Source organism: Anoplopoma fimbria, chromosome 15 (genome assembly GCF_027596085.1).
Source record: "Anoplopoma fimbria isolate UVic2021 breed Golden Eagle Sablefish chromosome 15, Afim_UVic_2022, whole genome shotgun sequence".
In the NCBI taxonomy this organism is placed as follows: Eukaryota; Metazoa; Chordata; class Actinopteri; order Perciformes; family Anoplopomatidae; genus Anoplopoma; species Anoplopoma fimbria.
In genome coordinates, this window is record NC_072463.1 from 10,420,027 (window position 1) to 10,437,443 (window position 17,417).

Here is a 17,417-nt window from a genome sequence, read left to right on the forward strand (position 1 = left end):
ATGCTTCCCCTTGGCCGTGTCATCAGCCGGCATGGAATATCTTTCCATTGCTATGCTGATGACACCCAACTTTATTTCAAAATCAACCCAGCATCCTCTGACACCCTGCCATCTTCCACACTCACCACCTGCCTGGGGGAGACAAAGGCGTGGATGAAGGAGAATTTTCTGCAGCTTAACAGTTCAAAAACTGAAGCCATTCTCATTGGCACCCCACATCAGACCCGGTCATCCACCATTACCAGTATCACCTTCGCCGGCCACGACATCCACCTTTCTCCATCAGTCACCAACCTTGGTGTAATAATGGACCCCCACCTGACCTTTGAACTTCACATCAAACAGCTTTGCAAAAACTCTTTTTACCACCTAAAAAACATTGCAAAACTCCGTCCATCACTCTCTCTCCCAGATGCAGAAAAACTCGTCCATGCCTTTGTCTCCACCAGGCTGGACTACTGTAATGCTCTTCTTGCCGGGATCTCCAACAAAAACATCCAAAAACTCCAATACATTCAAAACTGTGCTGCCCGGATCCTTACAAGGACACGAAAATTTGACCACATCACACCAATTCTCAAATCCCTCCACTGGCTCCCTGTCCCATTCAGGATTAAATACAAGGTTTCCCTACTGACCCACCAGTGCCTCCATGGTAATGCTCCTATTTACCTGAAGGAGCTAATCACCCCTCAGCCCACTTCACGACACCTCCGCTCCGGTCAGGCAAACCTCCTGCAGATCCCAAGGACCAAACTCCGAACCATGGGAGACAGAGCTTTCTGTCACGCCGCTCCCTGTCTTTGGAATGCTCTCCCTGACCACCTGAGAGCACCACTGACCCTGGACACTTTTAAAAAAGGCCTAAAAACCTACCTTTTTAAAAAAGCCTTTCATTAGTTGTTTCCTTTGGAGAGACGTTCTATCTCTAAATTTTAACTTTTACTTTTCTTTTTTTTTTTTATGTAGCACTTTGAGATTGTTTGCTCAATATAAAGTGCATTACAAATAAAATTCATTATTATTATAAGAAATCTGACAGTGATGATCGATATCGAAGGAGAGGAGCGCATCACGATGATGGAGATGCTAAAAGAAGTAAGAAAAGAATGTGGAGTGGTAATAGGATGCAGATACAAGACCCCGAAGCAGTACGAGGTGACAATGAAGGAGATGAAGGGGAAGGAGCGCCTCTTGGATGGCATAAAAATTAAAGCAAGCCGTATATGTGCCAAGGAATTAATAAACGACAAAATGGTTGTATCTTTTATCGGACTGCCGACATACATAGAGGACGAAATAATTAAGGAGAAACTGAGAGAGTGGGGTGTGTCGGCAGTGTCACAGATAAGAAGGAGGATGTGGCCGGGGACGGAGATAGCTGACGGAACCAGATTTGTCAAAGTAAAGTTTACGGCAACAGTGAAATCATTGCCATACTCCACAAAACTTGAGACAGTTGGGGGGGTGGAGCACTTCCGAGTAATACACGACAGACAGGTAAAGGTCTGTCGGATGTGTATTCAGCCGGGCCATGTGGTCAGAGACTGTCCGGATTTCAAATGTTTTAGATGTGGCAAAAGTGGCCACTACGCACGAGAGTGTGAGGGCCGCGACAAATGCCAAACATGCAACAAAGATTCAGAAAAATGTGTGTGCTCGGCGTTTGAAGGAGAGAGGAAGGAGGGCCAAGACCCCACTGACAGAGAGGAGGAGGAGGTGTCCCAGAAGGCGGAGACGCAAGAGGGAGCGGGAGGCCGAGGACAGGAGGAAACTTCGGTGGTCCCTGAAGTCGCTGATGGTGATGACGGCGGTGATGGTGGAGACCCGGAGCTTTGGCAGAGCGAGGAGGCTGGTGTTGTGGGTTCTGTATCTGAGTGTGGGCGACAAGTCACCAATGCGGACCCACCCAGAGATCTGCTGCCCGCTGAGGACGGCGGGGAGACGGGTGGAGCGACGGAGGGAGATGGGGTGGAGCAAAGGTGCGGCAGCGGTCACTCCGAGCAAGGCTCTGAGGAGGAGATGGAGATCTCCTATGAGACTTTAAAACAGTTGAAAAGGAAGAAGAAAGCGACGGAGAAAGTGAAGGTAAAGAGATAACACATGATGATGGCTTTAATACCTTTATTCTAAGATAAAAACAATGAGTGCCATGTTGAAAATTGCCTCGCTAAATGGCAATGGAATAAGAGACAAACAAAAGATGGAAAAAATAATTGCAGCATTAAAGGTAGATGTGCTCTGCCTACAAGAGACACATTGGACGGACGACATTATGGGGAAGATCCGCATGTTATGGAAAGAATATATATTTTCAAACAACGGAAGCCACAGAGCATGCGGGGTAGCGATACTGGTTAAAAAAGGGAGCTTAACTAACGTCAAAAAAGTTTTCCAGGATGAAAAGGGGAGATTAATTGTCATTGATTTTGAACTTAAAAATACACATTTTCGGCTGATTAATTTATATGCACCAAATCACGAAACAGAACGAGTTGAAATATTTAAAAAAATGGAACAGCTCTGCGTAGGTAACTGTCTAATAGTGGGGGATTTCAATGTGTGGTGCACAAAATTAGATACTTCAAACAGTTCAAAGATAAGATCAGACGCATCAAGGAGCACACTTAATCAAGTGATGTCATGTAAGAATATGGTTGATGCGTGGAGATGTGAGAACCCTTACAAGAGAGAGTTCTCAAGAAAACAAATGGTCATGGGGATTTTGAAACAGAGCAGAATTGATTTGGCATTAGTAAAAAGAGATATCCTAAGTTTAGTGAAAAATATAAAATATAATTTCTTTGGAGTTAGTGACCATGCTGCTATGGTTTTTGATTTTGGAGTTAACATAGAAGAGAGAGGAGGGGGTATATGGTGCTTAAACTCAGACCTACTGACAGAAGAGGCGTACAGGAAAAATGTGTGCAATCAAATCAATGATGAAAAAGAAAACCCGCTGTTTGAAGAGAATGTGTGTGTGTGGTGGGATTTAGTGAAAGAGGGGATTAAATGGAGGAGCATCAGATATGCTAAGCAGAGAAGTTTCATAGGGAAAAAGATGGAAAATGACTTAAGGAGGAAGATACAGAGGGAAGCAGAAAAAATAGAGCAGTACCCTAAGCATGACAGAACACAACATAGCCGTTTACAAGCGGATTTGGAAAATAATGAAAGGGTAAAATGTGTGGGAGCGATGGTAAGGAGCAGAGCGCAGTATGCAGTAGAGGGGGAAAAATGCACTAAGTTTTTCCTCAATTTAGAGAAAAAAAAACAGGGAAAAAGATATATTACAGAGATTGAAAATGAGAAAGGGGAAAAAATAACTGATTTTGTGGGCATTCTGGAGGTAGTAGAATTATACTACAGGAAGCTGTTCAAAAAAGGGGTAACTAGACAGGAATCTGTGGACACAGTTCTGGATACTTTGAATACAGAGATATCTGAAGAGAACAAAAAGATGTGTGATGAGGACATCACGATTGAAGAAATAAAAGCAGCAATAGAACAAACACAACTCAACAAAAGCCCCGGGTCGGATGGTCTAACCCATGAATTTTACAAGACTTTTGCAGATATCTTGGCGCCAATAATGTTGAGGGTGTTTAGATGCATGGAGGAGAGGAGGATGATGCTGGAGTCGATGGCAACAGGGGTCATCACTGTATTATTCAAAAACAAGGGAAGCCCTCTTAGCTTGGATAACTATAGGCCTCTTAGTTTATTAAACACTGACTACAAGATTTTAGCGAAAGTACTCGCAAACAGACTAAAAAGAGTAGTAGGGACAATAATCTCGCCGAACCAAGCGTACGGTGTACCGGGGAGGAGATAACAGACACTGTATGCACCATTAGAGATGTGGTAGAGAGTATGGTTAAGGATAAAGAAGGAGGGTTGATACTGAGTCTAGATCTAAACAAAGCCTTCGATAGAGTAGAACATGTTTTTTTGGAGCAGGTGATGGAGAGATTTGGTTTTGGGGATAGGATTATGAAATGGATAAAACTTTTGTACAGAAATGCAAAAAGCTGTGTAAAAGTTAATGGAGCTCTAACTGATGCCTTCCCACTAGAGAAATCAGTGAGACAGGGATGTCCTCTGTCCGCAATATTATACTCCTTAACGGCAGAACCCCTAGCAACTTTGGTTAAAAACGACACTGAAATAAAAAGCATCCCAATCCCGTGGGCAATGAATAGTGTGATACACCAATTTGCGGACGACACAACATTTACAGTCAAAAATATAGGTAGCATAAAAAGAATAATGAAACACATTGAAACGTATGGGAAAGCATCAGGAGCCAAAATAAATATAGAGAAATCAGAGATAATGTGCGTTGGGGATATAGACATCAGAGAGTGTGATATCCCCTTTAAAGTAGCAGGGGACTTCATTAAGATCCTGGGAGTCAACATAGGAGTAAAAGCAAGGGAAGCTAGGGATGCCACCTGGACAGGGATTCTGAATAAAATAAAACAATCATTAAACTTTTTGGAAACTAAGAGGCTTGAGATTGCGAGGTAAGGTATTGGTTGTAAATTCTTTGTTATTATCTAAATGTGTTTATGTGATGGGAGCAATTGATTTGCCAGAATGGGTGCTGAATGAGATGAGGGCTGTGATTAATAATTTTCTGTGGGGTGGGAAAGGAGTTAAGATATCAATGAAGACAATGATAGCAGATTATGAGGAAGGAGGGCTGAAGTTGGTTGATCTAGACATAAAAAGGAAGGCAATTAGGGTGAAAATGTTGAGAAAGTAATTATATGATGAAGTGGATTATGGGTGGAAGGGGTTCTTTAAGGAATTCTTATGCAAAGGTGGGGGTGTGGAGAAAATGGAATTTTTATGGGCTTCAAAAAAACAATGACAGAAAAACTGCCAATCTTCTACCAGGAAGTTTTCAGTGCGTGGACTGAATTTGTTGAACATTTGAGATATGATTGTAAAAACATCAACCAGGTTATAAATCAACCGATCTTTATGAACCCAATGATACGTTAGATGGCAAAATGTTGTACAACAGGCTGTTTATGTGTGCTGGAATCAAACAGATTAAGGATATAGTATATGAATATGTTACTGGCTTTCTACCAAATAGGGCCATTTATGACTGAGATTAGCAGATCAACAGTTGATAATATGTACGGGAAAATCAAAGCAAGCCTCCCTGGGAACTGGGTAGAACTGATACCAGAGCTATATATTGAGCAAAAGGAAGAGAAAAAACATTTATCGGCTAGATCTCAGAGGAGGGGAAGAGGAAGGTGCGTCCCGCTTGGTGAATACCGACTTGTGCGTGAGGGCAAACTCATCGTCCTAGGAGGAAGCCTGCTGCAGGGTGGTAGCCTTCTGCTCATTTAAGTAAATGACAGTACGCTCAGGTACACAGATCTTAAATTCCTCCAAAAGCATGAGTTCACGCACAGAGGCAAAATAGTTAGCTTTACAGGCAGCACACCACCGATCGAACAAAATCCCCTTCTCTCTCGCAAGATCCGCAAATGTCTGTCTGGAGGTTTTCCTGAGATTGCGAAAATGCTGCCTATAAGCTTCAGGCACCAGCTCATATACCCGCAGTATAGCATCTTTTATTGTCTCATACACAAGACTGTCTTCCACCGAAAGTGAGGAGCAAGCCTCCTGCGCTCTACCAGTTAGCTTGCACTGCAAGAGTATAGCCCAGACATCAAGTGGCCAGTGCAAAGCATGGGCGATACGTTTGAATGTGCAAAAATAAGACTCAACCTCAGTTTCGCGGAAAACAGGGAAATACGTTTACTCACGTCAAAAAAGGGAGTAGAGACCACAGAGAACCTTACACCAAAAATAGCAGGGCCGATGGCCTCACTCTTCTGCAGCTCCAACTGACGCATCCTAACAGCAGTGTCAGCCTCCAACCTTCCAAGCTCTAACTCCCTCCAGAGAGTCCATTCACGCGTTTCTCTCTCTCCCTTTCTAGCTGAAGACGAGCCAACCGCACCTTTAACCGAGCATCAGCTCTAGCGAAAGAGAATCTACAGAAAGTGGATCAAACTGTGGCAACGTAAACGCTTTCTCCTCTGCGACTTCTCTACCCGAGGGGTAACAGTAACAAAACCAGAAACAGACGGTTTGGTCGCATCCCCTGCAGCCTGATCCTCAGCCCCACTGCTCACCAGACCCAGAGAGGTCACTGCAGAAACTACCTCTGGGTTCGGCAAAATGAGGAAACCCTTGCTGGCTAAACCATCTACAACTGCAGATTTAAGTTCCAGTTTACAGAGAGAGGTTGAGACAGAGATGCCATAGTGCAAAGCGAGAGCAAACAAATCAGCCTTCCTACACTTGTCCAACTGATCCAATGTAGGAGCCACAAAGTCATTTAAAATCTGCCATATCCTACTCAGCATGAAGCAGAAACACACCAAAATCAAAATCAAATCACCTCCGTACAACTACGGTAACAAACAGCACCAACCAGCAGCGAGAGTGGTGGTATTAGTACAGGGTGTCACACACACAGAAAGAGGTCTGGCTTCAAACAAACCTCCCCAGGTCCTACTCAACCCCCACTCCACCTGCCTGTCTTCTGAGGCGTACCGGGCTCGAGAGATTTGCTCCCCTCCCCAGGATTACCTCAAAAATAAGAAAGGAAAAACAATAAAAGAGTGTTCGATGGAAAGGCTGAAACAGCCAAGCTGAACACTCACCCTGACTTTCCTGAGGAAGCTGTTACACTGAACAAAAAAACAGACAATGGACACCCACACACCAATACTCACCACAGAAGCCACTGGAGATGTTCAAACAACCCTTGTTCAACAATCTAAAACTACAACAATTCCCCAAACTCCTTCGTATCCCGGACGAGCCCCCAAATATGTTACGTCCCAGTGGGGACCAGGGAGTAACAGTTGATGGTAAGTGGTCGAAGGAAGAGGGGGCAACACCGGTTAAAAGAAAGAAAACTGTTTAACAAAAAAAGGCAATGGCAACAAAGAGAGAATCACACAAAAACAGGCTTACACTGAGCAGGCCGAGACCGACCTGGTATCAACAAAAGACACTCTCAAAGCATGCACGGCTGTCAACTGAGCAGAGAAGGGCTGTCTCAGGCTCACTTCCTGGTCTTATACTGCTCACAGGGGGCGGAGCTCAGTGAGCACACCTGCACTCAATCAAGCAATCACTGCAAGTAGCACCTGAAGAAAAGGGGAGAGGGAGGAGAGAACAGCATACCCACAACAAAATACAATCTCACATGTAACAATGGCTTTCATCATTCCTAAGCTCACTGATCATTTTCTTTTCAATTTTATGCTAACGTATACTACATTTCAGCAGTAAATATTAATCTTTCTACTGCACTACATTTGTGATCCTTATAGCCACTTTGTAGATTCTGATTTGACATTTAAAAGCTGTGAGTGTTTCTGGCAATCTGCCGGTGCTCCCTGCATAGATAAAAATAGCAAAGTGTGGTGTTAAAACATCTTTAATTCAATTCAGTTCAGTTTATTTTGTATAGCCCAGAATCACAAATTACAAATTTGCCTCAGAGGGCTCTAAAATCTGTACACATACGACATCTTCTGTCCTGGAACCCTCACCTCGGCACAGGAAAAACTAGCATATCTAGGGGCTGGACCAAGGTGAACCTGAACCAGCCCTAACTATAAGCGCTATTAAAAAGGAAGGTCTTAAGCCTGCTCTTAAAAGTGGTGAGTGTGTCTGCCCCCCGGACTGAAACTGGAACCTGGTTCCACAGAGAGGAGCTTGGTAGGCACAGTTTTTGCTTACAGCCATACCACCCTGAACACGCCCCTTTGAGGAAGTGAGTTGAGGAGTGAATTGTTTGAGTGCGTGGCACATGTCTGGATTTTCCTCTCGTCTTCTTCGCCCTTTCTACGAGAAATACCGACTTTTAGTTTAGTTTTTTCTTTGTTTTTTTTCCCCCAACAGTGTTTCACTGTCTGGGGGACCTTTTTCTACCTTTTTTTTTCTCTCTCATCCCCTTTCTTGGGCGCTTTTTTGTTTAAAACATGACGGACCAACACTAAAACGAACACGGAACGGCAAAACGGCAACTGAGACGGACAACGGACTAAAAATGAATTCAATGATGGTCAATGGGAATGCTGAAAAAGAAAGATGACAGAAAACTCAGTGAGTGTTGAGCTGGAGGGAGAAAACTCCATAAGCGCAATGGAACTAATGAGATGTGTGCGAGAGCTCTGCGGGGGTCTGATGGCCTGCCGCTTTCTCAGCACAAACAAGTATGAACTGACAATGAGCCATCCGAAGGGGAAGGAGAGACTGCTGGAGGGACTCAAGATCGGCGACACCAGAGTGCATGCGAGGGAGATCAGCAATGACGAGCTTGTGGTGTCCTTCCTGAATCTTCCGTTCTACATCGAGGACAGAGAGATCCTGGAAAAGCTGCAAGGCTGGGGAGTATCGGCGGCATCACCAATCAAAAGAAGGATGTGGCCGGGGACAAAGATCGCAGATGGAACCCGTTTTCTGAGGGTAAAATTTAATGATGTACAGTCACTGCCATATTCGACCAAATTCAATACAGCTTTGGGTACAGAATATTTCAGAGTCATCCATGACAAACAAATTAAAGTGTGCAGGATGTGTGTACAGCCAGGGCATATCCTGCGTGAATGCCCCGAATTCAATTGCCATATATGCGGTGTACAGGGACATTAAGCAAGAGAATGCGGACAAAAAAAACAAAAACCCAGATGCACACTGCCACAACGCAGAAAACATGTGCATATGCAATGAAAGCGAGAGTGAGGAGGATGCCATTTCAGCGTCAGAACAAGAGTGTAGTGATGCAAATGGCGAGGGTGATATAAGCGGAGAAGCAAATGGGAGGGAAATTATGTTGAAACACACCGTTATTGCCGCAGGTGGAGAAGCTGAAAAGCCCTCCACTAAAGCGCAGGCGAGGGTGAAAACTGGGAGAGAGATGCGCTGAGAAGCTGGTATCCAGCACAAACGGCACGTGCGTAATTACGCACGGGGAGAAGCAGGGGGAGAGTGTGGGGGGAGAAACGAGGCTCCTGTGCTCTGTAACGGCAAAGACAGACACACCGACTGTCTTACCTGATATTGTAATGGAAAATTATATTAGTGTATGTTGGAAGTATATAGTGTAAAGGTTTTGAATGAAATGTACTATGATGTGTACTCTAAAGGTCGAGAACCTCGTCTCTCTGTATGTTAAGTTACACTGTGTGGAGATGTTACACACCCCCCCCCCTCCTTATGTCCCTTCACCTCTTTGTCATTCATGCCCCCACCTTTTGGCCCTCTCACACCTTGGTCCTTCCTCCCCACCTGAGACTCATACCCACCTTTTGGTCATTTTCCTCTCCTTTGTTTCTTCTTTGATATTCATGCACCCCTTTTGTTCTTCATACCCCCCTCCATGACACATTACTCAGAACTGAGCCTGGCCACCCCGGCTCCCATATATACAGGGGTGAGCAGCCTGACTCGGGAGTTCAGTACTTTGCAGGCTCCCGGTGACTCTGTAAACTTCTGGCTCTTTCACGCAAAGAAATAAAATACCGCAAGGACATTTCATTTGTCATTTGATCATTATTTCAACGCTCATTGGGACTCATCTCGGGACATAGATAGTACTAGTACAAATTGGGTATTAGTATAGTAAATTGTATTGGAAAACTTCCACCACAGTTTTGGCGTTGTTGACAGGATCCATAGCAGATCGCCCTGAGGAGACGGAGGAACGGTGACTGATGATCCAGGAAAAACACGCCTGCCTCTACCTTGACATTTTTGAGAGAGAGAGGACCGATCCACCGACGACCCTGGGCCATCTCTACTGTGATCCAAAGAACCTGATTGAGTCCACAAAGCAACAGATAACCGGGTGAGACGTTGAAGTTCTGATCTTTGATTTATGAAATAGTCATAAACAATTCTATTCTTTTGATGAGAGTAATGCTATCCTTTTGATGAGGATAAGGTATAACACAATTCTATTCTTTTGATGAGTAATAAGTTAAAAGGAGAACTGGAAAACAGAAATGGACGTTCAGATTAATTAGAATCTGAGTGTGGTAGTTTGTTGACCTAAGAAACATTGGTGTAAAAGTGACTGTTGTTCATACACAGTGTTTGAGAGAGAGGTGACTGCGCCGGAAAGCGTAACTCATTGTCTGTCTTAGCTTTATCTTGGTTAAGCTATAGTAACCTAGGCCTCACTGGGAAGCAGTGTTGAAAAAAAAAATAATTAAAAAAAAAAAAAAATAAATAAAATGAGAAAAAGTTGTGTACACACACCAGAACTCGTCGATTATGGGTTCAGGTAAAAGCAAGGCTCAGGTTTCTCCTCCTGAGGGGAAATGCATTGATGCCATGAGGTCCAAATATGGAGCAGGAAGTATAGAAGGTGTTGGGATATGGATAAAAGAATATGGGTTTCCTCCAGGAGGATCATTTAGCAAAACTCAACTAGGGAAATTAGAAACAAAATTAAATGAAGTGAAGAAAATCAGAACTAAGGATTTAAAAGATGTAGAAGAACAAATAAAGTGTTTGAAAATGTGGCAGGATGAAGCGGAACGTAGGGAAAGAAGGAAAGTACGCAAGCAAATGTCTAGAATCACTAGAGTCACTCCTGACACAGAATCTCCAGACACAAATCTAGATACATCACCTTATGCTTCTCTGTTTAAGGAACTGTCTGGTGTGGACCCTGATCTGGACACCCATCCTCCCCCATACAGCCCTCCACCGACAGGACAGCAGGCCGAAGCCGAGGATGAAAGGAACGTCTCCCAAAGCAAAGCCTCAGCCCCTAAAGCAGGACCCTCCAGCTCATCCTCCCAAGGAGGGGGCTCAACCTCCTCTAAAGGGCAGGGTGAAGCCTGCGGAGGGCCCGCACCCGCAACAACTCGATCCAAGGCAAAGTTGGAGCAGATAACTGTGCCTCCACCTCAAGCCTCCGCTTCCGACGTGTCTGATGAAGAGGAAGAGATGGATGAAACGACCCTCCAGGCACCTATGGTACAGGTAGCCGGTGCACAAGGCACCACCCTTGTCCATCGACCATGGACAGCGAGAGACATTGATCAGGCCCGTATAGAACTTCCTCCGCTGTCTGCAGGAGGAGACAGACTGGCAAAACAACTGTTTATGTTCTGCCAAGAATGGCAGCCAACTGAAAACGAACTGAAAAGACTGCTCCTTAAACATCTGGGCGCAGCAAACTATGCTAAAATAAAGGTAACATTTGGAACGGATGACAGGCGGCTCAAATCCGCTAACTGGGATAACGAGGACAACAACCCCTATTCCAGATTCCTGGAAAAACTCATGAAAGAGATCACAACGGCTTTCCCCGTCAGAGTTGACATGAAGAAAATCACCACATGTAAACAGAGCGCTAACGAAAGCATTGATGAGTACTACACCAGGCTCCATCAGGTCTACGGCCTCCACAGCGGACAAGAGGAGCCTATGAACCTGGGAGGAGAATGTGGTATGTGGGAGACCCACCTGCGTAATGCCTTCGTGGATGGTCTGCATGGAGAAATTGGAAGACGGGTTAAGGAAGGCTGTGTCGATTGGGAAAATGCCAGACTGTCTGAAATCATGAGACATGCACGTCATGCTGAAAAACACTGTTCTGCAGAAAAGAATAAAAAAGAGCAGACACAACAGAGTGAGCTCCACATGGCTCAACTCTCCCTGCTCCAGGCTGTTGAACAGATAAAGTTGCTGCCTCAAGGACAACAACATCACCAGATACAAGAACTGACAAGATGGCAACCACAAGAACAGCATCAGCGTCAACCATGGCATGTGGGACGAGGGCAAAGACGAGGAAAGGGAAGGGGGAGAAGGGATCAAAACCAAAGTGCCCCTCCCCTTGCAAAAGACCAATGCTACATTTGCAGACGTTATGGGCATTGGGCATATGACTGCCCTGATAGACAAGGCCAAGGAGGAGACGGGACAGGCAGCCACCATGAACAGGCAGATTGACATCAGGCTGTTGCAGAAGGGGGGAGAATGGAGTGTGCAGAGACGGGAAACCACCCACCTACAGCAACTGAGCAGGGAAGTAACACACACACACACACACACAAATGAAGAAAATACTTTGTCTACTGATTTGACACAGGCCATTCAATTATTTGAGAAGAGAACATTAAAAAGGCCTCTTGTAGAAACATATGCTAAGTATATGAGTGATGCTTACAAAACTATGCCTATGACCAAGGTCGATGTTACCGAATTAGAATTTTTAGTAGACTCCGGAGCAACAAATTCAGTTATAATGACAAAATGCATGCCTACAGCTAAAATAAGTGACAAATACATCTATTCTCAAGGTGCGTCTGGGGTCACTGTGAAGGAACATTTTACCACTCCTTTTAAGTGTAATTACTCTGATGACGTTGGACAGGTAAAAACTAAACAAGCTTTTCTTTTGTCTCCATGCTGTCCCATTAATCTCATGGGTAGAGATTTGATGTGTGCACTGGGCATTAATCTCATCTCAACCCCAGATGGACTCAGAGTAACAAGAACGCTTCCTGCTGAGCCTTCTATGGTTAAATACAGCTTACAGATTCCTCTGTATGTTTACCAATGGAGGATTCCATTTCCGGTAGCTCAGGAAATGGCTTCCTTGGCTCACAGCCTAGCTAGTCCACTAGCAGATTTCATGTCCCCTGAACATCTACACTGCACCACACATGTTCCACATGGACCTGACAAAGACTATGAGGAACATTTCTTCAGAGACTTGAACGACAAACTTTACACATGTGACTTTTATGTATCAGACTCATGTGCTATTTCTGTCTCCCTCTCCACTGACCAGTTGTCCCTGTTCAAGATTGATGGCTCTTATCCTCATGTCTCTCTCTCAAAAAGCGATGACGAGAAATGGCGAAATCTGGGACCCTTTGTGAGAAGGTGCAGATCATTAACCGACTGGACTTCCACTCTGGATCCCAAGGTCATGTATTCTTCTTCTTCTGCTGGTGTGTACAGACAGCCGTTCCACTGTTGTCTCTACACCTTAAGAAAACAGGTTGCTACAGCTCTGCCATCACCTGCCAGCACACCTCTGCGCAACATCCAACCGGGTGACTATGTGGTAGTGAAAGATTTCAGGAGGAAACACTGGAAAGCAAAACGTTGGCAGGGTCCCTTCCAGGTGCTCCTGGTTACCTACACAGCTGTCAAGGTAGCTGAAAGAGCCACGTGGATCCACGCCAGCCACTGCAAGCTGGTTCCTCTGCCAAGAGAACCCCCACAGACACCGACTACAACAGAAGGATAAAGCATCTAGTAAAAAGACGAACGTCCTCGTTGGAACAAGCTCAAACGTGACGTACAAGCGCAGTTCTTGTGTCACTACCGCGGGATCAACTCACTCCATCATGGAACGACCACAACCATGGTATCCAGTCCGTCGCCTAGGCTGTGGCCTTAGGGGTTCCGTATGTGTCCTAACGGTTGTTACTGTAATCATTGTAATCCCTATCCTTCTTCTATGTAGACCATATCCTCAGCTGCCCACAACCTTGGTTAACGTTAACTTCACATTAGACAACGCAACCAACCAGATTCCATCCGGCTATTCAAGTGATACTGATGATAGTGACTCGGATGAAGAAGCCCGTGTATGAATAATATGTATATACTATGTTTGATCAATATAATGATCAAAAGGGGGGAATGTAATGGAAAATTATATTAGTGTATGTTGGAAGTATATAGTGTAAAGGTTTTGAATGAAATGTACTATGATGTGTACTCTAAAGGTCGAGAACCTCGTCTCTCTGTATGTTAAGTTACACTGTGTGGAGATGTTACCACCCCCCCGCTCCTTATGTCCCTTCACCTCTTTGTCATTCATGCCCCCACCTTTTGGCCCTCTCACACCTTGGTCCTTCCTCCCCACCTGAGACTCATACCCACCTTTTGGTCATTTTCCTCTCCTTTGTTTCTTCTTTGATATTCATGCACCCCTTTTGTTCTTCATACCCCCCTCCATGACACATTACTCAGAACTGAGCCTGGCCACCCCGGCTCCCATATATACAGGGGTGAGCAGCCTGACTCGGGAGTTCAGTACTTTGCAGGCTCCCAGTGACTTCTGGCTCTTTCACGCAAAGAAATAAAATACCGCAAGGACATTTCATTTGTCATTTGATCATTATTTCAACGCTCATTGGGACTCATCTCGGGACATAGATAGTACTAGTACAAATTGGGTATTAGTATAGTAAATTGTATTGGAAAACTTCCACCACAGTTTCGAAGGCAGCCAAGACACTCCCTCCTCGCTGCAACCCCCGTTAACCCATACAAGTATTGACTGACTGAGATGGACATCTCTCAAATAAATCAAATAAGGAAAAGGCAAACAAATGATTGGCAACTACAGAAAAAAATCCAAAAGAAATAAGAACAGGAACAATAACTAATGGCAAAAAGTAAACACATACTCTCTTTTTTTCTACTCCATGTAGAAATAAAAAAAAAAAGCCCTCTGAGGCAACATTCTCTCACTTAATGTCTGTGGGCTCCGCAGCCATGAAAAAAATAGACAGTTTCTTCAATTCAGTACAAACGGACATCATTTGTATCCAGGAAACAAAGTGGGACAGAGCTAGTGTGGATTATGCAGCTAAACAGTGGGGAGGGCTAATCCACACGTCTTTGGGGATAGGGAAATCTGCTGGAGCAGCAACACTATTCAAAAAAGGCTCTGTGGCAGATGTCAAGTGCATTCACAAGGACAACTGTGGAAGGATCATTATAACAGATTTCAAATGCAACAATAAAGAATACAGACTCATCAACATCTATGCCCCAAATAATGAGTCAGAAAGGCAAGAAATGTTCAAGAATTTGGGAAAATGGTGTTTAAAAAAACTGCATAATAATAGGTGATTTCAATGTGGCTTTAGCAAAAATGGACATATCTAAAAATAGCTTATTTAAGGGAGACATGAGCAGAACAGCCTTATTTAATCTGATAAATTATTTTAACATGTTTGATGTGTGGCGCACAGCCAACCCAAATAAAAGAGAGTTTTCAAGGAGGCAAACAGTTTTAGGGGTCCTAAAACAAACCAGAATCGACCTTTGTCTCACCTCCTCAGAACTCATCAATGACATCCAAAATCTCAAATACACCTTTGAGAGTGTAATACTGTCTTCCACCGAAAGTGAGGAGCAAGCCTCCTGCGCTCTAGCAGTTAACTTACACTGCAAGAGTATAGCCCAGACATCAAGTGGCCAGTGCAAAGCATGGGCGATACGTTTGAATGCGCAAAAATAAGATTCAACCTCAGTTTCGCGGAAAACAGGGAAATACGTTTACTCACGTCAAAAGGAGTAGAGACCGCAGAGGACCTTACACCAAAAATAGCAGGGCCGATGGCCTCACTCTTCTGCAGCTCCAACTGACGCATCCTAACAGCAGTGTCTCCAACCTTCCAAGCTCTAACTCCCTCCAGAGAGTCCATTCACGCGTTTCTCTCTCTCTCTCCCTTTCTAGCTGAAGACGAGCCAACCGCACCTTTAACCGAGCATCAGCTCTAGCGAAAGAGAATCTACAGAAAGTGGATCAAACTGTGGCAACGTAAACGCTTTCTCCTCTGCGACTTCTCTACCCGAGGGGTAACCGTAACAAAACCAGAAACAGACGGTTTGGTTGCATCCCCTGCAGCCTGATCCTCAGCCCCACTGCTCACCAGACCCAGAGAGATCACTGCAGAAACTACCTCTGGGTTCGGCAAAATGAGGAAACCCTTGCTGGCTAAACCATCTACAACTGCAGATTTAAGTTCCAGTTTATGGAGAGAGGTTGAGACAGAGATGCCATAGTGCAAAGCGAGAGCAAACAAATCAGCCTTCCTACACTTGTCCAACTGATCCAATGTAGGAGCCACAAAGTCATTTAAATTAAAATCTGAATACGGACCTAAGAGTGGTAAGCATGCAAAGCTGGAAACTTGTGTCACAGATTTCCTTAAGGACTGGTTGAAGGACCTGCCCACTGTTGATTCACACTACTGCAGAAGCACAGCAACCTACAAAAACAAGAGGTTCCTTCACCCAGGCACAACCATCTCCCAACTACATAGGGAATATGAACAGGCGGCTGCAACTGTTGAAGTGAGGGCAGTTGGGATACGACATTTCACAGATGTGTTCCATGAAGAAAAGAAAACTATTCCGTATTCATCCCGCGAAAAGATCAGTGTGATGTTTGTGTTTCATTCAAGCATGGGAATATCAGTAAGGTTGAGTATGATGCACATGTTGCCAAGAAAGATAAAGCGAGGCAAGAGAAATCCCGCGACAAGGATTCTGCAAACAAAGAGAAGTCCGTTTGGACAATGGACTTGCAAGCCGTGCTGCTGTCTCCAAGAACCCAAGCCAGCAGCATGTATTACAAAACGAAACTGCAGATCCATAACTTTACCCTCTTCAACTTGGAATCAAAGGAAGGCTACTGCTATACTTGGGACGAATCAGAGGGTGGCCTGAAAAGCGAGGTTTTCGCACATCTACAATATCGCCATTTTGAAGGTGTGATCAAAGACCATCCAGAAATCAAGGAGATAATAGTGTGGAGTGATGGCTGTGGTTATCAGAACAGAAATGCAACTGTGGCAAATGCATACTCTGAGCTTGCCAGGAAACACGGGGTACTAATAACACAGAAGTACCTTGTTGCAGGGCACACACAAATGGAGTGTGACAGCATGCATAGTACCATTGAACGCAAAATGGTTGTGGATATCTTCACCCACAGAGACTATGTAATCATACTCCAGACTGCAAGAATCAGACCATCACCCTACCATGTGAAGGTGCTCAAGCATGAATTCCTGAGTATGAATGATTCTTACTTCTTGAGCATCAGACCAGGCAAGAAAGCTGGAGATCCGACTGTGCATGATTTGCGGGCTCTTCAGTTTAGCAGCGATGGCAAGGTCCATTTCAAGCTATCCTTTTCAGAGAACACTGCATGGGAAGCACTGCCACAGAGGATACAGGTGCCAAAAGAGCCGATGGCATGGATAAGAGTATTTCCATGTGCTCTGCCAATCAAGGAGAGAAAATTCCAGGACCTTCAGTCAATGAAACATGTCATGCCGATCGAGTGTCATCCCTTCTTCGACAACTTGCCTCATCAATAGGCATCAGTCAAAATAAGTGAGAATAACCCAGCTCAGATAAGCTGGAGGGAGAAGTGAGGAGATGCACATGCCTCCTCAGCGTTTTGTTAAGTTATTAACGTTAAGGCTTAGGCCTACCCTTCCTCATGGTCTGTTACAGTAGTGGGAAAAAAAAGAAATGCACTGTTTTGCCTCACTTATTCCAGAATTAATTCGGCCCAAGTCAGGTTC